General features: G+C 37.2%; 1 long non-coding RNA gene across 2 annotated transcripts in view; it reads left to right on the forward strand.

Annotated features, from left to right (window-relative positions):
• LOC142409472 (uncharacterized) overlaps window positions 1–17207 on the forward strand; it is a 77178-nt gene extending 59971 nt beyond the window's left edge. For both annotated transcript variants that reach the window (XR_012775650.1, XR_012775649.1), the window contains 2 exons: window positions 15457–15678; window positions 17009–17207. This is a non-coding gene — a long non-coding RNA (uncharacterized LOC142409472). The remainder of the gene's footprint in view (window positions 1–15456; window positions 15679–17008) is intronic.
• Window positions 17208–20170: the final 2963 nt, after the last annotated feature.

The following is a 20170-nucleotide window of genomic DNA, read 5'->3' on the forward strand; positions in this document are numbered from 1 at the left end:
AACACAGAGCTACTGAAATAAGAGGATACTGTATCAGAAAATGGAGTTATGTGGGAACTTTAGAAAATAAGATGTATAGGCTGGATCCTTCAGTTTAACAAATTCATTTAGCACAAGATTTTCTATAACATGGAACCAAAGCAGCTGGGAAGCAGTACTGCAAAATTCCCAGTGGGCAGGGGAATGATTACAAAGCTGGTGAAGGTGACTGTGTCGGAAGCTCTTGTATCTCAGGGATGAAAAGAAATCACAAAAGGAAAAAAACGTTGAGGAGCATGGTACTGCATGGAAGATCTAGGGCTGTATGGCAAGAGATGGCCTCGGACAACCAATAGTATAAGAATTACAGATTCAAATTCATACTCCTTCCTTTCTTTTCCTTATTCTTGTATTAAGGAAGGCAATATGATCTCTAGAAAAAGGATGATATTGCCTGTTTTGGGGGATGTATTTTAAGCTGAAACTTTTTTAAAGTCCAAAAGCATTTAAAAAATGCTTATTTATTAAAATCAATGTACATTTTTAAAGAAAATCGTGTTCATTCCAACTCCAAAACATAAACATAAATCTATGAAAATTAAAAAGGCCACCAAGAGAGGTTAGTCAGAATGGGGATTCAGGTAAAAGTTTGTGTATTCTACAGTATATGAGAAAGTGCATAGGCAGATAATAAGCTGCTAGACAGGGAAACACAGATGTACTTAGGTTTAAAACCCCTAGGCATTAAAAGTGTTCTTGAAGCACTTCTTTACACTAAGAATGATAAATGCATGGAGAAAGTAAAACCTACCCTTATACCTGCAGTGAAGCAGACACACAACACTTATCACAGAATTTCAGAAATACACACCATTTTTGTAGTTTAAATAAAGAGATAATTCACTTTAACCAAGGAGAAAGAGGAAGAGAAGTAGTTCAGCTGCTGTCTCAATAACTGCAAGAAACTGGCAGCTGAAAAGAGAGATCTATTTAACAGTAACACCACTGAACAGTAAATTAGTCAATCATGGTTAGTCAAATTGCAGCGGTCTGCAGAATGCCTTTGGCCCATCACTTACGTAGACACATCAAGGTATGTATTGTCATATATTGATCAACAGCAGGCTTACATGAAATTGTATTGTACTGGGAAATCAAAAACCGAAACCTGCATACATCGGCTCAGATCACTGTCTCTTAATATGAACAAAAACCCAATCAGAGGTCTAAAACTAAAAGCCTGTGTGCCTTTGTTTAGAGACGTCTTGAATTTAAAAAAAAAAAAAAAAAAGAAGAAAACAGAGAAAAATCTAAATAAACAAAACAAAAAAGGAGGATGGATTGAAGTTACCTTTTTTTTGTATTCCTTTATGTTTCATGCACAAATTTCATGGGACTGCTAGTCTTGTGATTCCTTACTGTACAACAAACGCCCATAACTATTAGGAACACCTGTGGTGTTAAAAAATAATAATAAGAGTATTTCTAAGTTTAAACCTCTTTTAGTTACAAACAGGTAGCAGCTCATTCCTTTCAGGAAAACACACTTAAGTGGAAAAGATACTGAAGTCATGCTGCTATATACTTATGCTGTGTTTGTACACGTATGCATTCATGTTTTGAAGAAGCTGACATTTTATTATTTTAAGAAGGACCATCTTTGGAACAAGAACTACATGAGCCTATTTTCTAAACTGTTCAACTTTTTGTGACAAAAAGGTACGGTGGTGTTGTTTTTCTTCTCCTGTGTAAATGTGGCTTTTAGGGGACCATGACTCCAATCAGAGACCATGAATATCTGTGGACAGAAAATAGGACCAGCTGGTGCCATTGCCTGGTACTTTTTACATTTTCTTTAGGGTGCTGGTTGGGAGGGGGGTTGGCCGAGAGCTATGCATAGAAGACAAGAAACAGAAGTTGTGACTGGAAAAAGACTCAGAATTGGCTACAGCAGCACTCCACCAGCTGCCATTACAATGTGTATTGTGTACATTTGCACGGTGTAGAATCTAATTCAGTTTTACAGTCAGAAAAGAATAGGAGGCAATCACCAAGCATCCATCACCAAACAGCATGATAAATAAGCTGTTATTTGGATCATGTATTTAACCCAGTCAAGAGATTTGGACTGGAAAAAAAGCGGACAGAAAAGACAGGATCAAAAAAACAAAAAACCCTCCCGTGAAATAAAACAGGAAGACAAAGAAGTGTCTTTCCTGCTTCTTTGGGCCACGAACACTGACAACTATATAGAAGTAATATATGATTATTGTTTATGAGTTTAATCTGAGACTTAAAACTGCAGTAGTGTGAAGTAAAAGAAAAAAACCACTGGTTTTGCAAGGGTTCTTCAACAAGTTTCCAGGAAGGTTCTTGATGTTTGGGATAGTGAAATATTTGCTTATTGGCAATACTTTGAAAATCCTGCATTTAAGCAAAGATACAGAGGGACGTAAATGTCTAAGGAAAATGAGTCTATTTTTCAAAAGTAACTTTTGCTCTTATAGCCAATTTTTAATGATATTTAGCCCTTGACAGATTCAGAGAGGTTGCTGGGTAAGTGTTTCAAAACCATCTATAAAGCTAGCTCCTAAAGGATATGAGGTGCTTAGGCATTTTTCTTTTTTTTTTTGTGGTATATCTTCACTTGCAGACATTTAAACAAAGCTTTACTAATCCAGTCCTACGTGTGCATATAGCAGCCAAACTGGCTTTTAAAATGGCTATATATTGCACTCCTCTAATATACCCTTACGGAATTTTCAAAGAATCCATTTGCTCTTATGGCACACCAATGCCTTTTAATAGCTTGCACTTGATAGCCTAGCTGAGGGTTCAGTCTCAAATCCAGTTAAATCAAAAATCACTATATGTGATTTTAGACATGTGACTTATGCATACTTTTAGTATGTCACAATTTTTAAGTAAGAAATATTAGCCTCTTTTACTGTTATTAACGTTAGCATACATTATATTACACGTGCTGTGAGCTAGAAAAAAAGCATACGATTAATCACAACTGATCTGTTGCATAATAATGTCAGAGCCCTGAGGCTGCTAATAGGACTTACTGGCCCTGAGCAGCCTCACCTGGGATGCCTGCACACACCTCCTCTGCCCATGGGTGCAGGAGCCCCATTTAAGCTCAGCCTATGATGTAGGAGTGTTGGTCTCTACAGCCCTGCCTCCTGGATGGTCCCTGGACCTGTACCGCAGGTAGCTTCTCTCCTGCGTGTGTCTCGGACAATACAGCTTGTCTCTGCTCCATCTCCTTTCTTTCCTTCCTGTCTCTGCTCCGTCTCCTTTCTTTCCTTCCTGCCTGGACCCCGTGAAGGGACCTCGCTCCATGCCTTGCTGTGCTGGGGCTGTGCTCTGCTGGTGCACGTTATCTTTCCTGGCTCCTTCCCCACGCAGAGCTGCCCTGTTCCTGCCATGCCCTGCCCGGTAACTTATTAGAGGTAGTCATCTCTGCAACCAAATATCCAAGTCATATTTGGAGTAGTCATGAGGATCCTAAATCGTTTCAGAACTTGTAAAAGTTTGGATTTTGGTTTGTGGTTTTTTTTTTTTTTTTGTGGCTATAAGGACTGAGAAGGTTGGGGGGCAGGGGTGGTAGAGGGTAACAGGAGGTGCATTAAACTTTTCCTAAAGCATATGACTTTTTGCTACCCACTCTCTGTTCTGTCTATATGTTTGCAAATACTGGTATTTTTAGTTCAGTAGCCAAAATGAAAGAAATCTCAAGCCTTTTTGAAGGTTGGAGGGAAGCTTTCTGACTCGAAATGATTTCTTCAACTTGAAGTGTTTAATAACTTTCAGAAAAAGTTATATTTTTAAAAAAATAGTGCAACTAAAAATTGAAAGGACCACTCTGAAAGAAAAAAATAGTTGTCAAAATAGAAATATTGTTGGGTTTGCGTACACGTATTTTTAACTGATATAGTTCTCCAATGTGAATTTAACAATGATTTTGCTGCTTCTGAAGCTGTGCTCTTCAACAAACTTGCAATATTTACTGTCACTTTTAGCTGTCTCCCTGATGCTCTGCTGGGTGTGGTTAGAATGCATTCTTTCCACTTTTAAAAGAAACCACAAAATACCAAGAGAGAATTCTCCATTATTATCTGAAACTAAGTAATTATATGGGATGCTTTCTGCCTTGTGTTTTTTATAAGCCGTTATAGCAAGATCACGCTGCTGGTGAATGTGTCTCTGAGGTTTACAGCGGAGGCTGTGTATCATAACCCACATTTCAAATTAAGTTCTACAGGTTCAATGTCTCAGGGTTTTGACTTTAGGAATCTATCTCCAGCTATCGCATTGCAGAATCTGAACCCCTTTATATAAAGGCTCTATATAAGGCTAAGATAATTACTTAAATTCTAATACAAAAAAGGAGATATTGAGGTAGTGAAGCTGCAAATCCACCCCCGAGTCTCGTACTGTTTGTGTCCCAAATCCCAGTCCTCTCCCTTTAGCTCAGGGCTTAAACACCCCGGCATTTCCTATCCACCTGTCCCCTGTTATACCCAGAAAGGAGCTCCTCCTTTCCAGCTGCCCTCTTTCTCATCCTCATTCCAGTACCTTCCCACACAAATTTTCCCATCTCAGACTTCCTTCTCACCAGCCCACTTGTGAGCTCTTAAAGCTCCCCTCACTCTTCAGCACTTCCTTCCCATATTTTTGTCCTGTATTTCCTCCCACTCCAATCACATCCTTTCTCAGCTTACAGTTTCCACTACTGCTACAGTTATTTGCTTCCTCCGGTTCTTGCTGGCTGTGTGTAGCTGTTATCCTTTCAGCCTTTCACTAGCAATACTCTCTGGAGGGGCACTTCTTCCCATGGCCTTTGCAGCCAGCCAAGTTCTCCTTTTTTGTTTGGCTCTCAGAAAGCACACTCAACTTCTGCTCTCCTGGGTTTTCAAAAATCCAGGCGTGTTTGATACTTACGCAAAACTTGGGACGGGACTCTGAGGGCAGTAATAGGGAAAATGTCAATCAGAAGTGGATCTATGAAGGCTTTAAAGCCAGTGAAACTTTACTTTCTTTATTGTATAACATTTGCAAATGAGTTGGGTTTTATGTTTTAACAATAATTTGGAAACAAGATAAAACTTCAGGCTGTTAATGATAAATTACTTTTAATTAAAACCACAGTGTTTTCTGTAGCTAGCTTGCCATTCTAATGGATATTGCTGCAGTCAAACCTGTTCAACAGAATAGATTTATTAAATCAAAAATTAAGATTTGTGGGAATGTGAAAACTTTAAACAGAAAATATTCTGAAGTATTTCTCAATCTAGTTCTAGCTACTGGTCATTAGTGATGTGACAGACAGGATGGGGCTATCTCGGCCTTGCTGGCTGTTACTTGTTCTAGGGCCTAACTATTGCAGTACATGCTCAACAAAAATCTGTGAATGTGCTCTATGGAGGGTAAGAATAACACTGGGAAAATACCTTATTTCCCCAAACTTTCTGCTCCGGCGTGGTGCATTTTGAAAGGCCCTGGGAAACTTTGTTTAAATTGTACTAAATTACATTGTATTACCCGATATTTCTAGGCTTTCAGGGATGCAGCACATGATGTCCCTGTGCTCTCCCCCCCTCCCCACGCTGAAATGCATACAGAGACGGTTAGATGTGCGCGTCCAGCCCGAGCCCATGCAGCCGCAGCGTGGGTGTACAGGAGACACCTGCTGGCTGCCTGCCTGGGCAGACCTCGGAGCGCTCGCTCTCATGCACAGGGTTTTTCTGAAGGGCATCTACTGCTTGGGAAGAGACAACGTCAAGCTTAAGAGTTTAGAATCGGCCCCATAGCTGTAGAGTAAGGAGAATGATATGCAGCACAAATTAGGCTGTAAATTGTGTTTTAACACCTCTTTACTAACGGGAATTACTGAATTTGTTAGTAGGGTGGGTGTTGAGAACATGTCTGCTATTTTTGTTTGGGGAATGACAACCTCTGTGGCATTTGATGTAATAAAATCACAAAATTAACTTAATTATGTGATGGAGAAAGAAGTAAATAAACTGAAATGAGGTGTGCAGTCAGTGAAGTCAAATGTACATGTACGTATGTTTTCAGGGCAAGTGTTAAACCCACAGGAAAAGGCATAAGACTCTGCCAAAAATTGAAGCAAAGAAAAAAATACTTAGTTGAAAACTGTTCTTAGGAAAATGGGTACATCCATTAAGGATTAGAAATAACATAAAAGCAGAATGATCTTTCTCTGAGAAATATTGTTTTCAATTTTTTTTGAAGTCTGATATTTTGAAATTTCTCCAGACTCAGATTCTAAGGAAGAAAAAAGAAATACCTGAAATCACTAAAGCCTTCCACTTCAGGAACTGGAAGACTGAAAAATATGCTAAATATAAAAGTACTAAAAACTTTATTAAATGCAAGGTAAAAATAGAATATTCAAAAGTGAAAAAATTAAACTACTAAGTGTATGCTTTGTCTCCAATTCCAGATGTTTCAATTTCCTTCAGTTTGTTATATATTAACTTATTTGCAGAATTGATTGGAAACACCTGTTTATGTGCTACAATAGTTAAATGCTAATAAGTAAAATGTACAGAGGTATGTGATCTTAGGTATTGAGTGTACCTATCTGGCTGTGCTCCAAACTTTATAAACTTATCTATATGGAAGTCACTGGTACATTAGAAATACCACAGACACTAGTAAGCCTGATCAAATAATGTCCAATTCACTTAATAATGAATTTTTGTAGTTTCATTCAGCTGGCTATCTAGCTGATTTGATAGTGTTTCATCGATACCTTATTTCACTGAGGATATTACTGACCGATAGTGTATTTCCTTTATGGTTTCGTGGGTTTTCTGGGTAGCAACTTGTTTGTTATTATTTTCTAATAACAGATAAATTGCTAGCCAAAGAGAAGTATGCATCATAGACTTACTAAATTGAGGGGTAGTTATACCACATAATTACCTACAGTAGGTGTTTGGAGGACAGTCTCTTTACAGTCCTAATGGAGTAGTCTTAATCTCTTAAATTTGTATATTTGTGTTGCCTTCCCAACCCTTCACCACTGATGCTTGCTGTTTGTACAGTGAAAGCTCCGATTCCTGTTCAAAGAATGCATAGGCAACTGAATGCAAGTATCAGGCCTCATGTTTTGAGGACAAGTCCTATATAGTCTTTTTGTTCTAAGTGTGTTCTTTGGATTTGATTCATTGACAGATGTTATATCACAAATATAACACAAATATAACATTGATTCAGCACAAATGGAAGCAACCCTATTTCTTTTGACCACTAACGCTGTAGGCTTAAAGAACAGCACATCCTCACCCTATAGAGGGTGGCATGCAGTTACTCCTCCTCTGCCTGCTTGTTTAACTCTGAGTCACAAAACAAACTCAATCTTCTTATAGTGGAGAAATAAATTTCTCTATCCTCCATCACAATCTCTAATCTTTTCACCAACTTTTATCAAGAAAATATCATCTGAGTGTTGTTGAGTTTCCCCAAATCAGGTCAATTAACACTAAATACTAGTAGCCAGTATTGGTACTTATGTAAAGCAGCACTACATAGAAATTGCTCCAAAGCGAGCTAATGAACTATTTCAATGGTGAGACCCTTGGTAATCTCTTTAATAAGATGTAAACCCAAATCTTTTTGGAGAATTTAACATAATATTGAGAAACAAAGAAAACCAGGAAGGGTATTTGGAATTGAATTTTCATTTAACTTTTGTTACTGCAGTTTTTGCTAAGGTGTATTGACACTTCTGGTATGTCAGTCACGTAGATTAGTACATGAATATATTTAGCTGAAGTGATTTTGTAGCAATAGTGGACCATACCCTCATAGCTTTTACAAATTTTATCTCTGGAACTTAAGTGATATCGAATTGAGATTTGTGGTAAACTGGGAACTTGAAACTCCCAGGAAAATACTAATCCAGTGATGAACTGAATGCTAAAAGAGTAACTGAACATATGGAGGCACAATCTTGTACAGAAAAATGCAGGTGTGCTGAGGTGCAGAAAATCCTTCCTGGTGGAGAGTTACTAGCCAAAAGAGCTGAGCTGAATCTGAGTAATTACCATTTATTTCTCTCTTTCAGCAATTACAGTGTAGATCACACCTTATTTGTCGAAGGGTAGACCTTCAACGTTCTGTAGTCTGGATAGATCTTACCTGTCCGGTGGATGGACTGGCAGTGGTTTGACCTTTTTACATACAAAGACATCCTAAGGACATAGGCGTCTCTCGTATGTATGCCCCACTCCCAAACTTCGATTCTTTGAGCTGCCATCCAATCGCCATCCAAAAGCTAAAATTCCTTATCTGTGTAGTTTTGAGTTTTGTCACCAGGTGTCTGAAGTTCTGGTTCTGAACAATCCTTTCTGATTGACCTAGACAACTTGTAATTTGGCTTACCTTACCATTCACAAATGCAACTTCCCCCATCTAGCAAAAAATGTTCTTTTCATTGCAATTAGCACTTATGGGAGCTGGAATGTAATGAAGTTCCCATAGCCATAGTAGCTGACAAAAGCTAAGTTTAAAGATCCTACAGGATATGTCTATGAGCTAGCTGCATACAGAGTAAACATTAACAGAAATTAAATAGTACTGAAGGCACTGAGAAATGAGGCAGACACAAAATCAGACTTTTAAGAACACAATGAAGATGAATGTTTTTAGACTTAAAACCTATGGTGGTAGTTCAGTAACATAGTTTTTATACTTTCTGTGTGGTAAGGTGTGGGCAACTAACACAAATATAGACTAATCTGACAAGGCACAAGCTAACTTCAGTCTGAAACAATAAACAAACTAGGATACAAACTAATGAACCGTTCAGCATTTGCTAAAGTACTGTCTGTTCTGGACTACTCACTCCCATGTATTCAGAGTTCTCTGTAGAGAAAGTTTCCAGTAGGTTTTCCCTAGTGATACAGAGATTCAACAGAGAATGAGTAATTGAAATTGAAGACTGATGTTAGCATCTATTAGTACCTTCTAAGAGAAGTATTGAGCTTTTCTGGACTCACTTTCTACTTGTATAAAATTAACTATTTTATTCTGAAATTGGTTATAAATTGTATAATGCATACCCACTCTTCCCAGTCTTAGTAAAATGATAACCCAAACACTTCAAGGTCTAAAAAACTTACTAAAGAGGGCTAAAAAATACATAATGAGAAAAGACCAAATATACTCATGTAATCTTGTATTTAAGAGGCAGATGTAGAAAGCAAGGTGCACAAATGGAAGCACTTTTTCTAAATGCAAATATTGATACATCCAAGGAGGTTGGTGGAAGAAAATCAACAAGATTCTAGTCACCAGGTATGAAAAATTACAGCATAGATCACTTTGGAAGAAGAATTGTATTATATCTTTAAAAACAAACACACACACACACACACACACCCACACACCCCCAAACCACCAAACAAAACCAAACTGAAAAAAAAAGCAAACCCCAAACCAGAGGACTATATTTACTATACCATTAAAGTACTACGAAATCAATTCGGATTGGAATGTCATGCCATGGGAGAGTGGGGAATAGCACTGGGGTTTTCTAACTAATTTTGTAAGAGGTCCTGAAAACTATGGAAAAATCAGACAAAAATGCTGCTATATTATTACCATAAAAAAGGTAACTTCAGCTAAGTATAAGTAGACTAGGACAGTGTTAGGAAAGAATATAACGCATAGGCGAACACTTTTACGCATCATAAACTTGTATGTTATAAGCAACTAATGAGAGAATTAAAAAACGGGAAAGCATTTCTCATTTAAGCCCTGGATGAAGATATACTAATGAAAAGCCACTCTAAGCATGGTTGTAAAGTATTTAAATACAACACTTTTGTAGAAGCAAAAAAGTCCACCTAATAATGATTCCAAGTAAAAATGGAAGCTAATAAGGGTATTTATGAATAGAAAATTAAAGGATCAGCTAAAGCAGTTAATTTTTGCAGGTGTCATGCAGACTGTCCAGGGGGACGCAGCAAGTGAATTACTGGGGAGACATTCTATACAAACAAAAGGGAGGTAATTAAGTTGTCATTGGCAAAGAACACTGCGGTCACCAAAAATATAAATGGATTCAAACAGTGCCTAGTCAAAATTCATGGGAAAACATGCTAATCAAGGGTTATTAAACAGTCATCTGGATATGGCATCTGTCTCAAAAAAAATTCAGAATCATTATTTCTCAGCAGTATCAGCAGAAACAGGAGAAACTGATAAATGATTAGTTACAAATTGCTAGACCTGAATGGCATTCACACAGAAGTTCTACAGCTGATGATATAACCTGAAGAAAGTACACTTCTTTCTCCATAATACGAGGTCCTCTTTCGTTACAGAACTGTTTGTATAGCAGCGTGCGTGGTTTAAAGGGTGTTAAGGTCAAACCTACCTCCTGCAAGCTTCTAGGATATGCTCAGAAAATAGATCGAGCTACATGCTTCTGTCTTCGCTTAGCATCTGGGGGCAAGATGCTTATTCGTATTCCCCTACCGTCACCTCCATACACATTCACTTAGTAAAATGGTTCCTTTGTAGAAAATTTGGCAAAAATGAACACTATTTAAATTAGATTGGACTGAAAATGTTGGAACAGATGAGAGGTGTTCTGTATCCTTTCCTGTATGCAGTCTTAAGAATAAGATTGAGGTACCTGAAGATTCATTTATGAAACTACTTCCCATGTTAGTATTTATCAAAAATCACTAACTTTGTTACATATACATAATGGATTGTGATAAGTATATTTCAATAATACATTAAATATTTTTGCTACTAAATATTTGTTTTAATGTGTTTATCCCTGGTAATAGAACCTTTATACTTTACTAAACCACACTTTGGCCTGTGAATAAGACAATCTAAGCTAAGTGACAGGTGAGTTCTCCTTTCACCCAGACAAGAACTTATGTAGTGCTTAGTTAATTAATTCATACTCATTTTTTTTTCCTTGAAGTGCTAGTTAGTAAGTGCCAATGTCTTATAAAAAAAGTATACACCAGTGACTGTGGAAGCCCAGAAAAGGCATGACTGCTGGAAGCCCAAATAAAGAGGACAATGACATGAAAACTCATCTCCTTAGCTCTCCAGGTGGTAGGAGAATCTTTAGAAGTAATTTTGCTTTGCAGAGCAACTCTGTCCCCTCAAATTATATATATTCACTGGAAAGACTGTTTCTCGAACTTGAAAATAGGTCTACTATTCCATCCCTAAAAAACCCTAAGAATATAATACCGAGCTCATTATGATAGAAGCTGTGTCTAGTCCCCCGACTTTACTTATTCTTCATTTTAAGCCATTTTATTTTTGAAGAATTGTAACATTTTAGATTAATTCATCTTTGAACTAAAAGAGTTTGCTTATGAATGGTTTGAAATGGGGGAGGGAAGGAATAAGGAAGAAGAGGGAAATTACTTTGTAAGTGATACATTTACCAATAAAACGTTTGTCCTTTTATGTTAGGAGATATAATATGGCAAAATTTACGGCAAAATTACTTCAGGGGATATATAAAACAGTTTCAAGATAAGCCTTGTCTTATTAAATTTTGTTCAATGTTTTAGATGCAGGAGTTTCTAAAATATGCAATGTATGCATAACATGCAGACAAGGTTTTGCTGATTACATGTATTTGGAAAGATATAGGCAAAGAAGAGGCACACAGGCCTGCACCAGATCCTATTGACATTTCACACAATTTAACATGCTGTAAGTCTCTAAAAGAAGCAACGATTTTTAAGATTAATAGAGATACTTCATAAATCTGTTCGCATTTGGGGACTTGGCTGCGTCTTGAGGCACCTAAACAGCTTTGGCATCATTTCCAGAGCTCTTCATATATCTCTTATCAGTGCTGCAATGGCTCTTAATCTGAGTCTTGGAAATTCCCCTTTTCCTAAGGAAAAGCCATTTATTTTTTTTTTAGGCACAGAAACAAATACACCATTTGCCTATTAGTAAAATACTTCCATACAGAGAAGAATAATATGGGTAATCTCATTCTCTGTTACTACAGACTTTTTATTGTTGATACATGTTTCCTGCTGCATAAATGTAAATTCCAGTTTGGGGCCAAGTAGTTCAAGGAGCATGAGCTGAACTTCAATCATCTCCCCATTTTCACTCTGCTACAGTATGTGAATGTTAGCTATTTCAGCATTATTTAAGATAATTAAGTAGGAAGGTTATGCTTGATGTTTGAGCTAGTTTCAAATAACCCTGATAAAAGAAATTTATCAGACTTGGACAACAAATCACACTTTTCAGATTGGTTTTCCCAGTGATTTATTTAAAAAAGAAAACAACCCAAATCAAAAAAACAAACTAATTTCCTTCCTTTAATGCTAGGCATAAAAACCTGAATCAGTTCTTCCTTGTGGATTTCCCTTGTAACTCTTAACACTATTTTAAGTGTTCTTCAATTATAGCCTTCATCATACTGCCAGAACTGATGCTGACAGCTGGGTAGCTTTGCACTGGTATCACAAAATGTATGTTACTAAGTAATAGGCTATAAAAATAAATTGCTATTCATCTTGCAAAAAGATCAGGCACCAGTGAAGACTTCTATACCATGTACTGTAGAAACTTTACTTATTTATTGTAGACATTATACCATAGAAAAACATGAAGTAATATAAAAGGGAAAGCTGTGTGGATATTTAGAAGGAGTACTTCCCAGGAACAAGCTAGAATATAACATCCATTCATTTTGAATAGGCATAAGCAGATTTTTATCTAAGTCAGAAAAGAGGAAACTTAATGAATAGAAATCCAAAATGAATCAGATCTGAAAGGTTATTAGCTATATGAATAAGGAGAAGGTGATTTTTAAGTATAAAAATGACTTTTTCCTTTTTTCTAATACTTCTGACTGCAAAGTATATTTTCCACAGGACTTTTTTTCTGCATATGGATTTGAATTTAATCTATATTCAGTTTTCCAGCAATACAAACATTGTGGTAAAAATGCAAAATTGTTATGACACCATTTCTGCCCTGACAGGTATTCTGTGATTGTTAATTCATGCCTTTGAAGTGAGTTCCAGCCTGATAGGCACATTTGAACAGTTAACTGCACAAATGCAGGAGGTAATTTTTGTTGTCTTTTTTTTTTGGTTGCAAAAATGCCAGAACTGGCTCAGAGAAAAACAATTAGTGTGAATAGGAACAGGAAACGAGAAAGTTTTGTTGCTATAGAAACATTACCTTTTCTTGTAGCTCCTTTTTCTGTAAATATCATGTGAGCACTTTTTTGTTCTGAAATAAGAGACATTCTCATCTGAGTACATCAAGAATGTATGCCTGCATTGCCACTCATTTGTGCAGAAAGTTTCTAGTTACAGAAATGATAGAGTAAATTTTAAACCAGTTTTATTCTAATCAGAAAGCTTGTATTCACTTTAAATAACCTTATCTTTTTATGCCACCCAAGAAGAGAAGTTTTTCTTATGACATACTAAGAACTAGGTTACTTTATTACAGACATCAGTAGGTTCAGGATCTAAAATCTTGAATCAGTTTGCAAGCCCTTTATAAAATCCTGCTCAGATTCAGAACTAAAATATCAATGGCATTTATATTCCTGCCTGGGACAGTTTCTAAAAAAAACAACAACATATTCAGTTACTACAAGATAACCACTTTTAGTGTATAATGGGACCAAAGATACCACCATTGTTATCTACCTTGAATAAGGGCATCTATATAGCACTGTAATAAGACTGGAAAGAGCATGTTACCTTTTACAGTATCTATTGTTTGCATACATGGTCACTTTTCCTTATGAAAAAACCTGTGGAAATATGACACTTTGTCACTTATGCATGAGATGAAGAATGTGATAGAAACATTAATAGCATTTTTTTTCCTCAAAAGGAGAGAGGAAAAAAAAAAGTCAGCATCTGGATTCAACTAGTATAATCAAGTAACTCTATTCTCAGCGCATACAACCTGGTACCATAGTATATCATACTATATCCTAGACTAACCTATTGCTTAAGAAGAGCTTCACCAGAAAGTAACAGTAGGTCGCCTTTTTCTTTTTTTCTTTTTCTTTTTTTTTTTTTTTAATTCCAGAAGTCTGTCCTGACTTCTCAGATCTTAATTCTTTCCCTATGCCCTTTATTCAGATGCTGGTTGCTAAAGGGCACAAGAGCATTAATTAAATAACTCTTGCCCACAAGATTTTAATGTTGCTGTTTGTCTTTTGACAGCAGTGCTGTAAGATTGTTATCAGAACAGCCTCATTTTTTCTGCTAGAAAATACCAGTTTGAAATAGACGTTTCCCAGGAGGACGTTCATGGCAGTGCAGGTTTGCTTATGAAATAAAGACCACAATAACCCATGGGACTGACTCTACTCTTCCATAGGGGATTGTACTATTAAGTGGGAGTAATTGCCTGTGTGACTTTATTGGCAGTGCCACCATCGTGCTGCTTATTGGAAAAATGTGAAAACTACTTTTTAGAGCGTAAAGCAAAGGGCCGTGTACTCTCAGGCTCGAAAGTGTCCTTTCCTCAGAGTTTCAAAGGACTGTGTCTCCTTCTCCACAGCAACTGTAAGCAACGCACCCGCCTCTTACCGCCATTTGTAGGGTTTGGGGGAACTGTGATGGGCAAGGGACTGCTAGCTAACGGATAGCAAATGAAGAAAATTAATGCCCTCAGTTTTCCCGGTCCTCCTTTGTTCACTCTTTCTTCTTAATTTTAAAGCATGTTCTCTTTTCTGCTGCAAAATTGGTACAATTTGCAAAGATACAGGACAAAATAGCATTTTACTCCACTCTGCCCGTTGGGACCGCAGGGCTGCTCCGTGAGGGGGAATGAGCCGGGAGACGAGGCTGACCCCAGCCCAGCCCCTGCCCTCACCTGCTGTCCCATGGCTTCCACACACAGCGGCAGAGACGGGGGCTGGTAATGGGGTCCATGGAGGCCCCCGGCACTGTGAGGGGGTGGGCCAGGCCAGTGGAAGCAGGGGTGAGGCCTGGTGAGGCTGGGCATGGCACCCCTACGGCCTGTTGGTGCCCGCAGGGCCCTGAGCTGTCTGTATGGCGTTGGTAAGTAGGGAAAAGTAGACAAGTAGTCTCATTATGGTAGAAAAGGCAGAAAAGCCTTTTCTGGTAAAAGGTAAATAACGCCTTTTGGTAAATAAAAAGGTAAATGAGGCCTTTTGGCTTATGGTGCTCCATGAAGTCACCGCGCAGCTAGCAGTTCTGCCGCTAGTTATCCCTGCGCTGCCATTTAAGATACCATGCAGACATTTGTCTGCTCCAAAACAGAGTCCTGTTAATTCATAACACTATCCAGACATTAATCAACCAGCTAGACAATGTGACCTAATCAAACTTTCAAGCTAGCATGGAAAAGTCAGAGTGAAATTTAATTATTCTAAACATTGCACGTGGTATGGGTGTTCTTCCTGAAATAATGAAAGTTATTTTTCTTCAGGAAATAAAAAGACACTGGACTTCTTCAGACTTCAGCAGCAATGGATTGAAATAGTAAACATGGTGTTTAGTGATGAACACAGAGTTATAAGAACTCTTTCTACCTACTGCCTGAACAGAGAAGTAACTATAAATCTTTCCAATATCAAAAAAGAGAGAAAGGGAAGGAATGTATTGAGACTACAAAAGAGACATTACAGTCGCTTTTAGTAGTAATCTGTAAGTACGTTGTTTGTCTTTACTATACAGCTGTGAATACTTTATGTACACATTTTTTTGAAAACGGTTTGAATGTTTTTTTTTGCCTTTCACTTCTGGTTAACACTTGCAGACTTCTCGGATAATTCTGTGTTCGCTGAGTTTTTACTATGACCTACATATTATTTTCAGTAAACTTATGAAGCTTTGAAAACTAGAAATTTCGATGATGCAATTGGTAAGCAAGATTATACAAGGCAAACTTCTGGGGAAGTTGCATCAAAACATAAAAAAGGGAAGACCTTAAATAAGTAAAATTGCATAAATAATGCAATTATTTATATTGCCCAAAAAGCCTATCAAGATGTCAAAAAAAAAAAAAAAAGGGGCCAAATCAAAATTTCATTTAAAAAAATCACTTAAGAAGGAAACCAAAAAGGTTTTGGCTAGTTAAATTCTTAAGGGAAATATTCTTACTTTTCAACATTTCAGGAGGGTAAATTTCTTTGTATCTATTCATCTGCATAGTGGTAATAATAAGGCATATTTTAAATTGCAGGAAATGTCCAGGTTTTGCTTTTGTTCAAGGAAAAATTATGTTCATGCATTATGTTAGGAGGATGAACAATGATTACTGTATAAACAAGATTATCTTGATAATCGACATATAGTTTCTATGACTATTTTTGTTACTATATCCCACACCAGAAGTATACAATCTCTTGCATATGAAGCAGCTAATGTGGGACTTCAGTGTTTACATACAGAATATTCTTCCTTTTTGGCATTTTACATAAATAAGGAGAGAAACATATAGGAAGGTGCAGGCTGCCACTCTAGTTTCAAAACAAAATGTTACGCACATTAAAAATATTTTGGCTATGACCATGAGATAAAAACATACAAAATAATACAGATTTTTCAAGAGGAATCGCCCTCAAGCCCATGTGTGAGACTGAGATAACTCCAGTATTTCTTGCACCTGAAGGTACAAATTAACTTTGCTTTTGGCTTACCCTTTTACCCAATATTTTATACTGCCTAATGGTCACATGAAAATATGTTTATGCCTCAAATTACAGAAGAGGTGATATTTAGAATGAAACTATACCCTATATGACAGCTTGTTTAAGTGACAAAATTTACTGTGCTGAAAATTTAGATATCTCATAGGAACGCACATTGCCACTGCCTCAGAGTATTTCTAGAGTCAAGGATTTTGTAGTGTATCTGCTTTTGATCAGGCTTTCTCTTTGGGTTTGACAAAGTCTGAAATCTTTTACACCGTGGTTGCCTGCAACTTTAAAACTGCTTCCGTCATAATCCCACATCTCAGTTTTGTTATCTAATTTCAGGGAGTGATATGAGACCAAGCTGAGAGGGAAGATTAATGTGTGTCAACTTCATAATCTGATCCAGTTATTTAGGAGACATCTTTACTTCTGTCCAAGAGAATAAGTGGCATACTAACAATCTATGTCACCAGCTCAGGACAGGCTCTAAAAAGTTTGACTGTGCTGGTTTATTTGTAGCTTTCATTGTAAAAGCTGTGCTGTTCCAGATAAAGCAACTGTTGGACTGCTTAGTCCAGCAGCTCTCATGATTGCCATAATTGCTGATGTAGCAAGACAATATGGGGTCAAGCCTTAATTGGTGGGGTTCCCTCTTGCTTAAGGACAAGAAATATTTAATTTCAAGGACTGCAACTAGTTTTGCTTGATATTGTTACGTCTTTTGTAGAGCCCTCAGCAATAGTTTTCATTAACACATTTAGTGTCTTGCCATGAAAACAAGTATTACATGCTCCTTTCAAAAGTAATCCTCAGTCCACTGCCTACCAACCTGTTCCAAGAGAAATCCCTTATATTTTTTGCTCTCCCAGCATGAGCACTACTATAGACCCAACCTGCCTGAGCGCAACATCTTTGAGTCGCACACCCTGATGTGAGCATGGCATATTCCCCTGTCTCTACCTCTCTGCATATGAATGACTGCCTTGTTTTTTCTCCCTGTTAAAGACACATGCCAACGGTGGCTTCTGTGTACCAAAAGTGGCTGGCTGGCTGAAAGTGATGGGAAGCTCAGTCCACAGTTTGCTCAGTTCAACAATAGCTTTAACCATTTGTACATGGTCCAGTAAATTAATTTCAACTAAATGTGTGTCTAAAGTGTGAGACTTTTGTTCTCTCTTCCTCTACTTTCCTGGAACAGAGAAGTTCCAGAATCTTGAGGCAAGACCCTTTACTTCCACTTACAACACATTTGCAGAATTGTTATTAGGTCTAATTGTCAAACTAGGTTCATTTATAATGCTGAAACTTGATGCAGGACACTCTGCATGTTTTTAATCCCAGGATGACATTAGGATCATTTTCATAAGCAAGATATTTATGCACAGCTGCTAGTGGCTGAAAAGGAAGTCATAAACAAGCTGCTTGTGTATTCTAGCACAAGCAGAATATCTTTGTATTTTGTGAGTATGAGTAGGTTGGTTGCTCAAATTGCTAAAAACGTCAGCAGAGTGTAAGCAGACAGTCTCATATTTTGGGAAATATTTTTGTTAGAAGTGGAGTATGAAATTAGAATAATAGAGGATTTATGAGCTTGGGGCGGGGGTGGGTGAAGAAAAAAGTGAAATCAAATAATTGCCGTGGTAATTGTGCAATGTAGGAAAGGAAGTGTAGAAATGACAGAAGAGTCAAACGCAGCTACATAAAATTTGGAACATATCTTTTTTTATGCAGTATATGACTGGTTTAAATACAGTTGGCAAATTACAGAAGATGCTTTACCCTCAGCAGCATAGCTAATTTTGAAACCAAGGAAGATTTTGGCTCGAAAAAGATGGTATCATACATGTTTCGGGAAGACAATTAAACAATGTGTTATTTGAGTGTTTTATAATGGATTCAGTACTTGCAATATATGGTTACATATGTGCATATTTGATAGAGTCTTCCCATATTTGAAGGTGTCCTAAACTGCAAATGGTGACTTAAGATGCCTTTAGTTTTAGACAAGACACATCATTGAGGCACCAGCAGATTGTGAAGTATGGTGTATGGGTAGGAAGAAACTTAAATGCCAGAATGGAGTATAAGATGGCATCCTTGGAAGGTTGTTTTCTTCTGTGCATTGGGAATGTGTTTGGGATACACTGTGATTCAGACCTATAATGCAGACAAACGTATGTGCTATAGGAGAGGACAGCTCCCCAAGGGCTAATTCTTGCAAATGCTACGTCATGAATCAAGAGAACCTTAGCTAGTGTGTCCTTTTTGTTATTCCATTGCAAGAACAGATAGCACAAAACCAGTTCTGAAATTTGGTCTTAATAGCACAGTGTAAGTGACTTTCAAAAGCCAACAAAAACGGGCATCTATAGAGACATTTTTTGTGATACATTTTGCAAGATGTTTTTTTAATCAATAGTATTAAGCATGGGAAATAGGAATAATTGATTTCTACACCTGCAATGAACTGTACACTGTACATATGCATATACTGTATACCACATACTATGTTACTACGTTGACACCAAATGTAGAAGTAGAGCAGGAAGGTAAGACAAGCGTACAGAACACCTATCCTGGGATTTATTCCCTTGTCTAACATTTTCTCATTTCTAACACGAGATGTTAAAGATATAAAACTGTCACACATGTGATTAACAGCACACTCTTTGCCTTCCACACAGAGATTATTGAAAAAATACATAAAACAAAGAACTATATATCTTAACCAATGTTAGAAGAATCACCCTCTGGTATGAAACACTTTGAGAGACATTTAGGAAAAAAACTGTTAGAACTTTGTTCAGCCATCAAAATTGGCTGTTTTTATGACAGTGACACCATTGAAGTAATGGCAAAAGCTAGGCAGGGTTACATTACAATGTGCTTGTGAATAAAGAGGTTTCTGGCTTAACGCCTGACTGTCTCTTTAGGCTGCTTGCCTAATGCTCTCTGATTTTTTTATTTTTTTTTGTGTTTTTAAAGAAAACTCTTTCAATGTAGTTTTCTCTTACTCCATGATTTACAGAGCAGCCCCTCAGAGTAAGAACATCAGGAAATCCAGGGCCTCAGGATCCATGATTTTAGGAAAACTTACAAGTCGAGGCTGGATGTTCAGATTTACTTCATGAAGTGAAGAATGTGTTTTGTCCTAGGGCAAATGGTTGAAAGCTCCAGTGGTCCTCTGACTTATTTCCTGAATTGAATAAAAACAGTCTTAAATATCAGTGGGAAACAATGTACTTTATTCTGCATGAGTTTTACAACACTGTACATGCTAATGAAGAAAAGACCCCAGTAACTGGAGTGTTCCACATGACTGAACCTTTAGTTATTAATATAAGTATTGTGTTCCTTTAAGTATAAGTATTCCTTTAATTTATAGATGGTCCATTTCATTTATTTATTTTTTTGTCTTAGGCTCTCTCATTTTGTTCATAAACTGTAAACAGAATAGAGAAGCATGATTCACATGTATTGTAGGAGTAAAAAGATAGGATGCTT

The sequence above is a fragment of the Mycteria americana genome, chromosome 4, assembly GCF_035582795.1.
Source record: "Mycteria americana isolate JAX WOST 10 ecotype Jacksonville Zoo and Gardens chromosome 4, USCA_MyAme_1.0, whole genome shotgun sequence".
Classification (NCBI taxonomy): domain Eukaryota; kingdom Metazoa; phylum Chordata; class Aves; order Ciconiiformes; family Ciconiidae; genus Mycteria; species Mycteria americana.